Raw genomic sequence first — 12,741 nt, forward strand, 5'->3', positions numbered from 1 at the left:
TCAGTCCAGGACTTAGGACGAACAAGTTAAGGCTATGTGCATATGCTGAGTATTTGGTTGCAGAAATGTCTGCACCAAATCTGTATCTTTTGGCAGGACAACACTGTGTTTTTTCAGCACGTGTTTGCCTCAATTTTGGTGTGTTCTTGAGCCCTAGCGAGACGCGTAGGGGAGCGTGCTTTACTAACATCTAGTACCTGATGAGTGTGCATCACTGTGTGTGTTAGTGCACTCCAGCCTCTTTTAGAGTTATGGATATCCATATTATTTAAGCACTTTTTGCACTTTATAGAATGGCTTTTGCCTATTCATATAGATATTACAACATGGGATGCACTTCCACACTGTTTTTAAGGTGAACTCTATTATATCCCTGTTCTAGTACTACTTTTTCACTTATTTGAAAGGGATTCTTGTGCCTATTTTTCCATTCCTCATTTTCTTTACTCTGATCCTGTAGTGTTTTTTTGACATGTTATATCCTATTTATTGACCCCTATGTATTTCTTGTTTACAATAAAAATTGTTTTATATGCATGAAATATGATTTGGGCTTTATTTATTATGTTGAATGGCACTCTAAAGCTGGGTTCACACATAGCGACAGCGACAACAACATTGCTGTTACGTCACCATTTTCTGTGACGCAACAGCGACCTTGTAAGTCGCTGTTATGATCGCTGCTTAGCTGTCAAACACAGCAGACGCAGCAGCGATCATAACGACACGCGTCGCTGTGCTACATGTGCAGAGAGCAGGGAGCCGCGCACACTGCTTAGCGCTGGCTCCCTGCACTCCTAGCTACAGTACACATCGGGTTAATTACCTGATGTGTACTGCAGCTACATGTGCAGAGAGCAGGGAGCTGGTACTGGCAGCGAGAACGGCGGATGCTGGTAACGAAGGTAAATATCGGGTAACCAGGGAAAGGTCTTCCCTTGATTACCCGATGTTTACCCTGGTTACAGCTTACTGCAGGCTGCCAGACGCCGGCTCCTGCTCTCTGCTCGCTTCATTTCATCGCTCTCTCACTGTCACACACAGCGATGTGTGCTTCACAGCGGGAGAGCGACGACCAAAAAATGAAGCTAGACATTCAGCAACGACCGGCGACCTTACAGCAGGGGCCAGCTCGTTGCAGGATGTCACACACAGCGACAGTGACGGGACGTCGCTGCTACGTCACAGAAAATGGTGGCGTAGCAGCGATGTCGTTGTCGTCGTCGCTGTGTGTGACACCACCTTAAGTCCTTCTCCTCTTAAAGTACTATTCCTGTTTTGTGGGGTGTGCCGATACAACCTACAGAGAGCTGTTTTTGTGTCCTCTTTATGGTTTTGCTATTAATAGTATGATGGGCCTCACATTGCCCTTCATAAAGTATTACGGGCCAAACATAGCCCTACATATCGTGTTAATGGCGCAACATAGGCCTCCATATACTATTATGGGCCCCAGACAGTTCTCCATATAGTATTAGGGGGCCAATATAGTCCTACATATAGTATTATGGACACATTAAAAAAATAATAAATACATTTCTCACCTCTCCTCTTTCCTCCATTGCTCCAGTCTCCATTCTTGGCAGCTAGCGCTCAGAAGCTCTTTGCTGCTCCAAAAAATGGGTGCAAAATAGTGACATCAATGCGCCTGCTGCACTGTGACATCAGAGGGAGAATGATGGAGAAAGAAGCGAATGGCTTTGATCTTCCATCATTGCTTTGTACTGTATCTCCAACCAGTGCGATGCTGGGTGGGTTTAGAGGACTATGCCAGTCTGCAGTCAGGTTTGGCCCACAGGCCAGAGTATGCTTTATGTTTTTAAAGGTAGTCTTACAATAGGTTTTGCTACCTCATCTAAAATCAGCATATTGTAGGGAAAAGACCTGGATCCCAACATTCTATCAGTTAGTTTACTTGGTGCAGCAGCTGTAACACAAACAGAGTTCTTATGTGCAGCATGTAGTAGAGCTCAGAAAGCTGACTCTGCCCACACCGCTGATTAAAAGTTTTCTGTGTCCATTATTTATTGACAGTAAGCTGCTAATGCCTACATCTCTGTCCTCTTATACCAGGCTCTCTCTATCTCTGTATATTAGTTATATTCCAATATTCTGACAGCCATTTCATGTGTGTTGTTTGGTTTTGCTACCACAAACATTCTTTTCAATACTTTCTACATATATATTTATGGTTTTAGAAACGTATATCTTATTGTGATATTTATTATTGCTTTTTGCACTTTATTACATCCTCAGCACCTTGAGCTTAATAGTATTTGACTTAATCAATATTGAGATCAGCAAGTAGTATTGAGACCTAAACACATTTGATACCTATCGTAGAATTCAGGGATTATTATTATTATTATTATTTATTATTATAGCGCCATTTATTCAATGGCGCTTTACAAGTGAAAGAGGTTATACGTAAAACAATTATTAACAGTACAAAACAGACTGGTATAGGAGGAGAGAGGACCCTGCCTGCGAGGGCTCACGGTCTACAGGTAATGGGTGATGGTACAATAGGTGAGAACAGAGCTAGTTGCGCAGTGGTCTACTTGACTGAGGGCTATTGTAGGTTGTAGGCTTGTTGGAAGAGGTGGGTATTGAGGTTCCTCTTGAAGCTTTGCACGGTAGGTGAGTGTCTGATGTGCTGAGGTAGAGGGATGGAGATGAGCAGACCTGTTGATATTCAGGTTCGCCAGATCTACAGTCACTAAAAAAAAGTTTGGTTCAGGAACTGAACTCAACCCTGGACAACGAACCCCATACAGGTAAATGGAGATGAGAAGTTCTGTGTTGTAAAATGATCATAATAAGGGCTAGGGGGCTACAAAAGGAAGCTAAATGGGATAAGGGCAAGACAGTTATACATACCGTGTTTCCTGCCTTTCCAGGCCTGCTAATTAATCTTCATGATTGTTTACTTCTTCCCCTGCCCACCCTCTGTACCAGCATCTGTGATTGGTTTCAATGTAGAAAAGAACTTGGCATTCAAATAATTGTTTATAAGGTGAATTTTAATTGTATTCCAAAAGCAAAGTGTACAGCGTCTGACGTTTTGGTCTGGATGACCTTTCTGAAACGTACACTGCCAGATGTGCTTTAAAAAATGCAGTGCTGGGTGATAAGAACTGTGGTAAAGCTGCACTTAAAAAAGTTGTGAATAGCAGATAAGATGAGACCTCTGCAGGATGTCACACTTGAGAAGACATCTGGGAAGTGAGACCTGTGTTATTGTGATTGGTTGCAGACCAGTTTGCTGCATGATAGTGTAAAAAAATAAATAAATACATAATTTAAAAAAATGCCGTTGGCTCCCTCCATGTTTTGATAACCAGCAGGTAACCAGCAGCTAAAGAAAAACAACTATGGGCTGCACCTCCCCGCAGTCTGCTTTACAATTGCTGGTTGTCAATAATATAGGGCATCTCAAGCTCTTTTTTTTAAATTAATTAAATAAATAATTTAAAAAAAATGCTCATTTTTGATAACCAGCCAAGGTAAAACAGAAAGCTGGGAGCTGGTACAGTATTATCAGGGTGGGAAGGGCGATGGTTATTTGCCCCATCCCAGCCTAAAAGCACCAACCCACAGCCACCCCAGAATTGGTGCATCTATTAACTGTCCCCATTTGAGCTCTTTAATCTCAATTGCCCAGGTGTGGTGACAATCAGGGTAATATATGGGGTTGTCAAAAATCACACTTGCCATCAAGACCTAGGTTAAACATGAGGAGGCATCTATGAGACACCTTCCTATTGGTAACTATGTAAATCAAACAAAATAAATACACAGCAAAATCCTTAATTTGAAAAAAAAAACACACAGCCTTGTTCACCCCTTTATTAACACCAAAAGACTCCTGTGCTACACCTGGATTCTGCAATAAGGAGAAATGTGACCCATTATTGTAGACTCCAGGACACACTGGCGACTACGAGGAGCTAGGCCTTGAAAAGCAGTGACATCAGTGAGTTCACCGGAGGTGAACATCAGGGCAATCTCGATGAGACAGGTAAAAAGCTTGGAAGGACATATCTAATGTAATGTGCCAATTCTGGGTAGCCGCAAACTGATATTTTTAGGCTGTGGGGAGCTATTATACATGGCATCTCCCATCTTGATAATACCAGCCCCCCATGTCTGCTTTGCAGTGGCTAGTTATCAAAAATGGGGGGACCTTATGCCATTCTTTGTTTTTTTAAAATATTAAATTAATTTAAATAAAATGCTGTAGGATCCTTTCAATATTGATATCCAGTCACAGTAAATCTTACAGGTCAGGGCGGCAGCCTGTAGCTGTTGTTTTACCAATGCATTTTGTGATGCTGCAGATCCCTCCCCCTCTGTACTGCTGCACTCGTTCTGCTTACCACTATCCCAGGTTGGATCAGTGACTTCACAATCCTCCACATCGAAATACACTTCCATAATCTTGTCCTCCTCTTGACTTGTAAACTTAATATGACTTTTTGGCAACTATGCCTCATCATTATCAATCTCTTGAGACAGTAATTGCCGATCCCCCTATCGGCTTCTTCTAACTGCGACTGCTCAAATATTCGGGAATCCTCTGACACAATCTCCTCATGTGACTTTTAAAATATGTACGGTGAGAGGCCAGATGAAGCCATAAAGGAAAAGGTAAAGAGCTCTTTGGAGTGTTCAAGTGTAGGGTAACTTGTCTTCTGGGACTCACCATGGTGGGAGAAAAAAAGATCATGGTGAGGATTATGTGATCAAGATTCTTGACTAGTCAAACTGGACCATGGGGAAAACAGGGTGGTGCTTGTAAACAGACTGACAGCATTATCTGCCATCAAACCTACAATCTGCTCTCAGTGTTCTAGCTTTGACAGTAGCATTCCGCACCCCCCCCTTCAAAGTGAGAAAGGAAGCTAGGTCTGGATGATAATTGTGTTTGGTGTGCTCCCACAGCAGGCCCAGTTTGCCCTGTCTCATGGCCACCGTCTATGGGACATCTCCCTCTATGCCCCTTACTGCAGGCATTTTAATTTATGTATGCAGCTAAGAGCATTGTTATTAATGAAAATAATAGCGTTTTTTAGAAAGCAGCACTTTCTGTAAGTCTGGAATCCTTTCCTACAGGCCTCTAATACAATATACCTACTCCATCAGGTTGCTATAAATGCAGCTAAAAGCGGTACTTTTAGAGACTAAACATTTTACGCACTTGTAGGACCACACTCTGTAAGGTCAGAATTTCGGCCTATATGCCTTTACTACACAATCCACAATACACAATCCCGACTCCCACAGCTTTCCCTACACTAAATGCAGCTAAGAGTGGAATTATCATAGAATAGAATTGCTTTTTAGTTATCATAGAATAGAATTGATTTTTAGGTAGCAGCACGGTCTGTAAAGCTAGAATACCTGCTTTAGGCTTCTAATACACTAGTTCTACTCCAGAAGCTTGCCCAACACTAAATGTAGCTTAGAATGATAGTATTGGAGAGTAGATTTTTTTATGGAACAGCAGCATGGTCTGTAAGGCTTTTTCCCTGCCTACAGTCCTCTAATACACTATCCCTACTCCTTCTAGCCCTACAATAAATGCAGCTGAGAGCTGTATTATGAGAGATTATTTTTTTTTATGTTGCAGCAGCAGCAAGGTCTGTAAGGCTATAATCCCTGTCTACAAACCACTAAAACTCTACCCTTACTGAAGCAGCTTGCCCTACACAAAATGCACCTAAGAGTGGTGTTATTAGAGCATAGACTTTTTTATACTTAGCAGAAACAAGATCTATAATGCTAGAATCCCTGCCTACAGACCTCTAGTACACTATCCCTACTTCCACATCTTGCCCTATGCGCAATATAGCTCAGAGCAGACTTAAGCGGGCTTTACATGCTACGACATTGCTAGCAATTGCTAGCGATATCGAGCGTGTAAGCACTCGCTCCCGTCGTATGTGCGATATCGTGTGATCACTGCCGCAGTGAACATTATCGCTGCGGCAGCGTCACACGCACTTACCTGACTGCCGAACAATTCCTCCCTCAAGGGGGAGGGACGTTCGGCATCACAGCGACGTCACCGCGACGTCACTAAGCGGCCGGCCAATGAAAGCGGAGGGGCGGAGATGAGCGGGACATAACATCCCGCCTACTTTCCTCCTTCCGCATTGTGGCCGGCGGCAGGTAAGGAAACGTTCCTCGCTCCTGCGGTGTCACACACAGTGATGTGTGCTGCCGCAGGAGCGACGAACCACATCGATAATCAACCATTACCGATTTTTGGTTTTGGGACGACATCTCCATGGTGAACGATTTTCACCATTTTTGAGGTCTCTTAAAGTCGCTGGTAAGTGTCACACGCTGCAATATCATTAGTGACGCCGGATGTGCGTCACTAACAACGTGACCCCGACGATAAAACATTAACGGTATCGTAGTGTGTAAAGCCCCCTTTAGTAGAGAAATTAATAGATTTTTTTTACGTATGAACAGCAAGGTCTGTAAGACTAGAAGACTTGCATACAGGCCTCAAATACACAATCCTAAGTCCAGCAGCTTGCCCCACACTAAATATAGCTTGGAGTGGTATTGTTAGAGAATACAGCAGATTTTGAATTAGCAGAAACATGGTCTGTAAGGCTAGATTCCATGTTTACAGACCTCTAATACACTATTCCTACTCTAGCAGCTGCCCTAAACTAAATGCAGCTAAGGGCAGTGTTATTAGAGAATAGATCTTTTCCAGTATGTAGCAGCAGCAACAAGGTTTGTAACACTAGAATCTCTGCCCATATTTCTCTAACAATATGCCTAGTCCAGAAGCTCAACCTACACTAATTGCAGCTAGGAGTGGTATTATTAGAGATATTTTTACTTAGAAGCAGCATAGTCTGTAAGGTTAGAATCTTTGCCTACAAGCCTTTAATACACTACACCTACACCATCAGCTTGCCTTACAATAAATGAAGCTGAGAGCAGTATTATTAAAGAATATATTTTTTACATAGCTGCAACAAGGTCTGTAAGGTTAGTATTCCGCCTACAGGCCTCTAATATTCTTTCCCTACTTTAATAACATGCCCTACAATACATGTAGCTAAGAGCGGTATTATTAGAGAATATATTTTTTAGGTAGCAGCAGAAACAGCAACATTGTCTGTAAGATTAGAATTCTTGCCTACAAGCCTCTAATACAATATCCATACTCCAACTCCAGCAGCTTGTCTTACACTAAATGCAGCTAAGAGTGGTATTAATAGAGAATATATTTCATAAGTCGCAGTAGCAGCAAAATCTGTACTGCTAGAATCACTGCTCACAGGCCTATAATACACTATCCCTACTCCAGCAGCTTGTCCTATACTAAATGCAGCAAGAGTGGTATTAATAGAGAAGAATTTTCATAAGTAGCAGCAGTAAAATCTGTACTGCAAGAATCCCTGCTTACAGGCTAATAATACACTATTCCTACTTATATTGACTCAATGATGCTACACAGCCTGCCAATCTCAGTAATGCTAACATACAATATGTTTATGGCATTACCATGATTGATAGTCAATCCCCACAACTTTAGTGTCTGAAAAAAGCCACAAATCATGTTGGGTGGGGACTCAAGGATGGTGTCCGAGGACCAAAATACTTTGTTGAGTATCGAGAGTCTCAACAACCCCTGATGATTGATCGAGTATCAAGCAGAGCTGAGTATGCTCACCTATCTCTAGTAATGTATGAAGAAAGAGAAAATATAAGTGGTGTATTTGATTGAAAAGTCAAATCCAAGAGACTACATGATAGGTTGCAATTTCTCTCAAGTCCAGCGTGGAAGATTATCCTTGTAATAAGCCATGTCTTTAGTTAATCCCACTTGGAATAACTAAACCTACTTGTAAAAAGACCCATAAATAAGACATTAGAACTCTAAAACTAGTTCCTTCTACTATCAGCTAATTTTGTGTGTTCCCCAATACAAGACATTGTAAAAAATTAAGGATGAAGCAGGTGTTTATTTTCTTATGGTTGTTAATGACTTAGCTTGTGTTAAAACTACACCAAGATCAATTTTTCATATAACATTAATGTCCTGAAATAAAATGTAAGGCATCAGCTCACTGCTTTATTGATGACTGGCCTCAATTGATTTCTATTTGCAAATTACATGCTGCAAAAGGTAATTTACTTGAAAATAAGAACTATGCTCCATGAAAATTATAGTGTGTTTGTTGCATATTTTTTCAATCTCTTTGACAGTTTGGTTCCTCAGACTGATTAAAGCAGCCTATTAAGGGACCATTGAAGCTTAATCATATAATTTATAGGCTTCCTTAAGACCTAACTACTAAAGAAACCACTTATGCTTTAGCTGTCAGTTTGGAAGTCTCGAATATGATTAACAATTATTCTACAGTCACTTCAGAGCTACTGAAAAAGGATACAGGCATTCATTTAAATATATATTACACCAATGTGCTGCTTGTTTTAAATGTAAATCTATCTATATATATTTATGTAGAGCTATATTCCTTTCATAAGTGCATTTCATATGCATATTTATTTCTCTTTTGTATTCCTCAAATCGCATAAACAGGGCAAATGAATAAAAAATAAAAATAAGGAATAACATGTACATGAGTATGAAAGCAAGCACTATTATTTATACCCAGAAGGCAGAAATGAATAAGCAGAGTAAAAGTAATTTCACTAGTGATGACTGGACTACTTCACAAAGAAATTTCCATTAATCACATTTTAATGTTTTATGGAAGTAAGCCACATAAAAAGAATTATTTATGTGGTGTTGGTCAGCTCTGAGAATATAATGACTTCTAAAGGTATCATGTAAAACATGACAACAATACCCTGGTTTTAACTCATAAGTCTTGCTTCATTACTGTTATTATCCTTCTACAAATTGGCCTAAAATAGAGAAGACAATTAAGTATTTATGTCCAACTGTCAAATGTGTTTCTCTAAAGGAAACATTTCTAACTAGTATATGAATTATTTGATTTATTTCTGAAAGAGCTACATATGAAATGCAGTAATACATTATATGGACAAATAAAATTCATACCCATACATTAGAAGAATAGGAACTTTTATAACATCCCATTTTAAATTCATAGGCATTATAATAGATTTGCTCCTCCCTTTTGAGATAAAACTGCTTTCACTCTTAGATCAATTAATGACCTTGTGGATGGGATTGATAGTAAAGTGTCAGTCTTTGCTGATGACGCCAAACTATGTAGGATATTAAAAACTGACCTTGATAGTATAATATTACAAAAAGATCTGGATAAGATGTCAGAATGAACAGACACTTGGCAAATTAGATTTAATGTTGATAAATGTAAAGTAATGCACCTAGGACGGAGTAATCCTATAGCTGCGTATACATTAAATGGAAGTAAACTTGTGACTACAGAACAGGAGAAGAACTTGGGTATTCTTATTACAAATAAGCTGAGCAACAGTGCTCAATGTCAGGCAGCAGCTGCTAAAGAAAACAAGATTTTAGGGTGTATAAAAAGAGAGATTAGATCTTTGGTCTTACCTGGTTAATCACAGCAACGCCCGGGTCAGCTCACAACAACATCTGAAGTAAGTAAAAACCAGTTGAAAGACTTTTGGACACAGCGTGTTACTCTGGGACCCGCTATCCTACTCACCCAAGCCCCTGGGGCCTGCCTCACTCACGGGGGGCTACATCATCTGGCTGCAGACCCCATCAGACCGAGACGCTCGTAAAACCTGCAGCGGCGGTCATCCACATCCCTGACCGTAAGCCGTGAGTGGCATCCCGACATAAAAAACTGACAATACCTGTTCGCCACATCTGGTTTGCTAATCCTAAAATCATTAGGCAATTAAAAAGTCTGTTTATCAAGGCATCCCACAATTATCCCCTTACTTCTGGAAAAAAATAAATTGTATTTGTTTTCAACGTAAATAAGTTCTGGTTTTATGTCATCAAGCCTTTAAAAAAGTAGTCAAATTTTCAGATCTGTTTTTTGAGTATACAAAAATGTGCATACATTTCTCAGCATCTTTTGTACAGATATGCATTATGAAACAAAATGGGAAGCCAGGAGTAATGTGGCTGGTGTGTCTGTGCAAAGTTTGCAGCAAGAGCAGCAATATAATGAGATGCTTGTCAGTTTGGAGCCAATAATAGCAGCCCCAGCAGTATAGTCAAGCACTATGAAATACAGGGGGCAGCCAGGTGGTGTGCAGCAGTTGCAGTACTTCAGTGTAAGGACTCGGTTCCACTCGCATTTTCCACAGACAAGTGCAATCCGATAAAACATCAGATTGCACTCGCACCAAAGCAAAAGTATGAAGCAGTGTCCATCTGTGATTGATTTCTCATGCCATGTTGGCATGAGAAATTAATCACAACATGCTGCGTTTTGTAGCAAGTCTCGGGTCACACAACCCTATACAACTCTATAGGTGCGTGTGAAATATTGCACTGGACTCGCATGTCATCCAAGTGCAGTGCGGTATACCCAGAGACAGGTCATGAAGGAGAAAATGAAAGTGCTCCCTGCCTCTTCTCCCCAGCTTTGATCCGATCACAAGATCAGATCACAGTCGCATGACACTCGGCTGACACTCATAGCAGTGGGTCATTAGCATATCACTTCCGATGCTCTCGCATCAGAAGCTATGCACAGGTGGACTTCAGACCTAAGGCTTAGGGTCAACTATCAAATGGCATCAGATGCTAATAACCCTCAACTCAGGTTCTGTTGTGGGCATGGGCTGAGTGTCATGCGATTGTGATTGGATCACAGGTGCGGAGAAGAGGGAGAGAGTACTTTCTACCTCTTCGCCACTGCTTGTCTGTGAATAAATCGCACTGAACTTGGATGACATACGAGTGCAGTGCAATGTTTCAAACTGACTCATAGACTTGTATGGGTGCGTGCAATGCAAGACTCGCTGTCAAACACAGCATACTGCCATTATTTTCTCATGTCAACTCGTCTGTCACCATTGTTTAACACTGGTGTGAGTACAATCCCAATCCAATGTTTTATGAGATCAGCTGAGGTTTGAGGCTCTGTCAAGACAGAGAAGAAGGAGGAAAAGTCCAGTATCAACAGAAGTAGAAGTTAAAACATAGCTTTTATTCTATCCATTAAAAACAGTGATACAAAAATGTATTAAAACATAATGTAGACATTGGCACAGTTTCCGCATTTTGAGTAAAAGTATCCTTGCTCTTTATCATGAGAATGCATTGAGGTCTAACAGGAACTTATATACAATGTAAATAGTTAGAGGTGGAGTAAGATCACCACAAAGAATTTAACTGTTACACTGATGGATAAGAAACATAGGTCATAATTTTTAGCAATCATATATTACAGGAGAATGCAAAACACTGTATTGAGAAAAACCATTAGATAATAAATTTAAGAATGAAAAATCACTAACTGAAAACAATATATGTATCGATAATGTGGAAAGGTTAGGTTTATTAACATCTAATGTTTTTCTCAATACAGTGTTAAGCATTCTACTGTTATATATGATTGTTAAAAATTATACACCGAGGTTTCTAATCCATCAGTTTAATAGGTAAATTCTTTGTGGTGATCTTACTCCACCTCTAATTACCTATGCACATTATATATAAATTCCTGCTAGACCTTAATGCATTCTCATGATAAATAGCAAGGCTTCTATTACTCAAAATGCATAAACTGTGCCACTGTCTACATTATGCTTTAATGCATTTTGTACTGTCTACATATGCTTTAATATATTTTTGTATTACTGTTTTTAAAGGAAAAAATTAAAACTATGTTTTAACTTCTACTGTGGATACTGGACTTTTCCTCCTCTGACTTGATTGACATTTGGTAGCCGGCCAAGGATCTCCATGCACCGCGCCCACGCCAATATCAGTATCTGGTGAGCTGTTACTATTCTCTTCTCTTGTACCTCTGTACACAGAATCTCAATTACCTGAGTGCCGCCATTCAAGAAGAGTGGGTTGCCATCCCTAAGCAGACAAAAACTCCACTTGTGAACAGCATGAGACATCATTGTCAACCTGTAATTGATTCTCCAGGCCATGTGACAAGTTATTGAGAAACTGCCATTTTTGGTGATTATACCAAACACTGTTATTGGCTTTTGTTTCAATAAATTGTTTGAGATGAGGAAATCACCGTTGTGGGCTTTTTATTAAATACCCTACTTTCATAATAAATTATGCCTGTAGCATGACACTTCTACATTTTCCATAAATTTTACCCAAAATACAAATATCCCTAACTTTTTGTGAGTAGTGTGTTAACAGAACTATGTTAAACATAAGAGGTGACAGTCTTAATTTACACTGGTGGATGTCTATTATTAATTTACTGAGACCTTTTTGCATTATTTGTACCTTTATTACTTAAATATTAATAAAAGTTCTGTTTTAATATTCATAGATTTAAATCTTTTTACTTATCTTTTTTCCTATATATTATTTTTTTGAATTGTGTTGTACACCTGTGTTGTTGTCGTATACTCTCACTCTTATTACTGGGGTGAATGACAATATCTTTTTCCTGAGTGTATAAATGTACCAGATTTATTATTAAAATGCTCCAGCTGTTTCATAGATAGCAGTACACCTACTGTATTAGTTGCATCCAAAGACCAAATCAATAGTAAAATCTCATCACTTTTATTACCAAGTAATTGTTTGAGTGTCAGATAAGGTTAAAAATATAACATTTAAAACCG

This window comes from Anomaloglossus baeobatrachus, chromosome 6 (assembly GCF_048569485.1).
Source record: "Anomaloglossus baeobatrachus isolate aAnoBae1 chromosome 6, aAnoBae1.hap1, whole genome shotgun sequence".
In the NCBI taxonomy this organism is placed as follows: Eukaryota; Metazoa; Chordata; class Amphibia; order Anura; family Aromobatidae; genus Anomaloglossus; species Anomaloglossus baeobatrachus.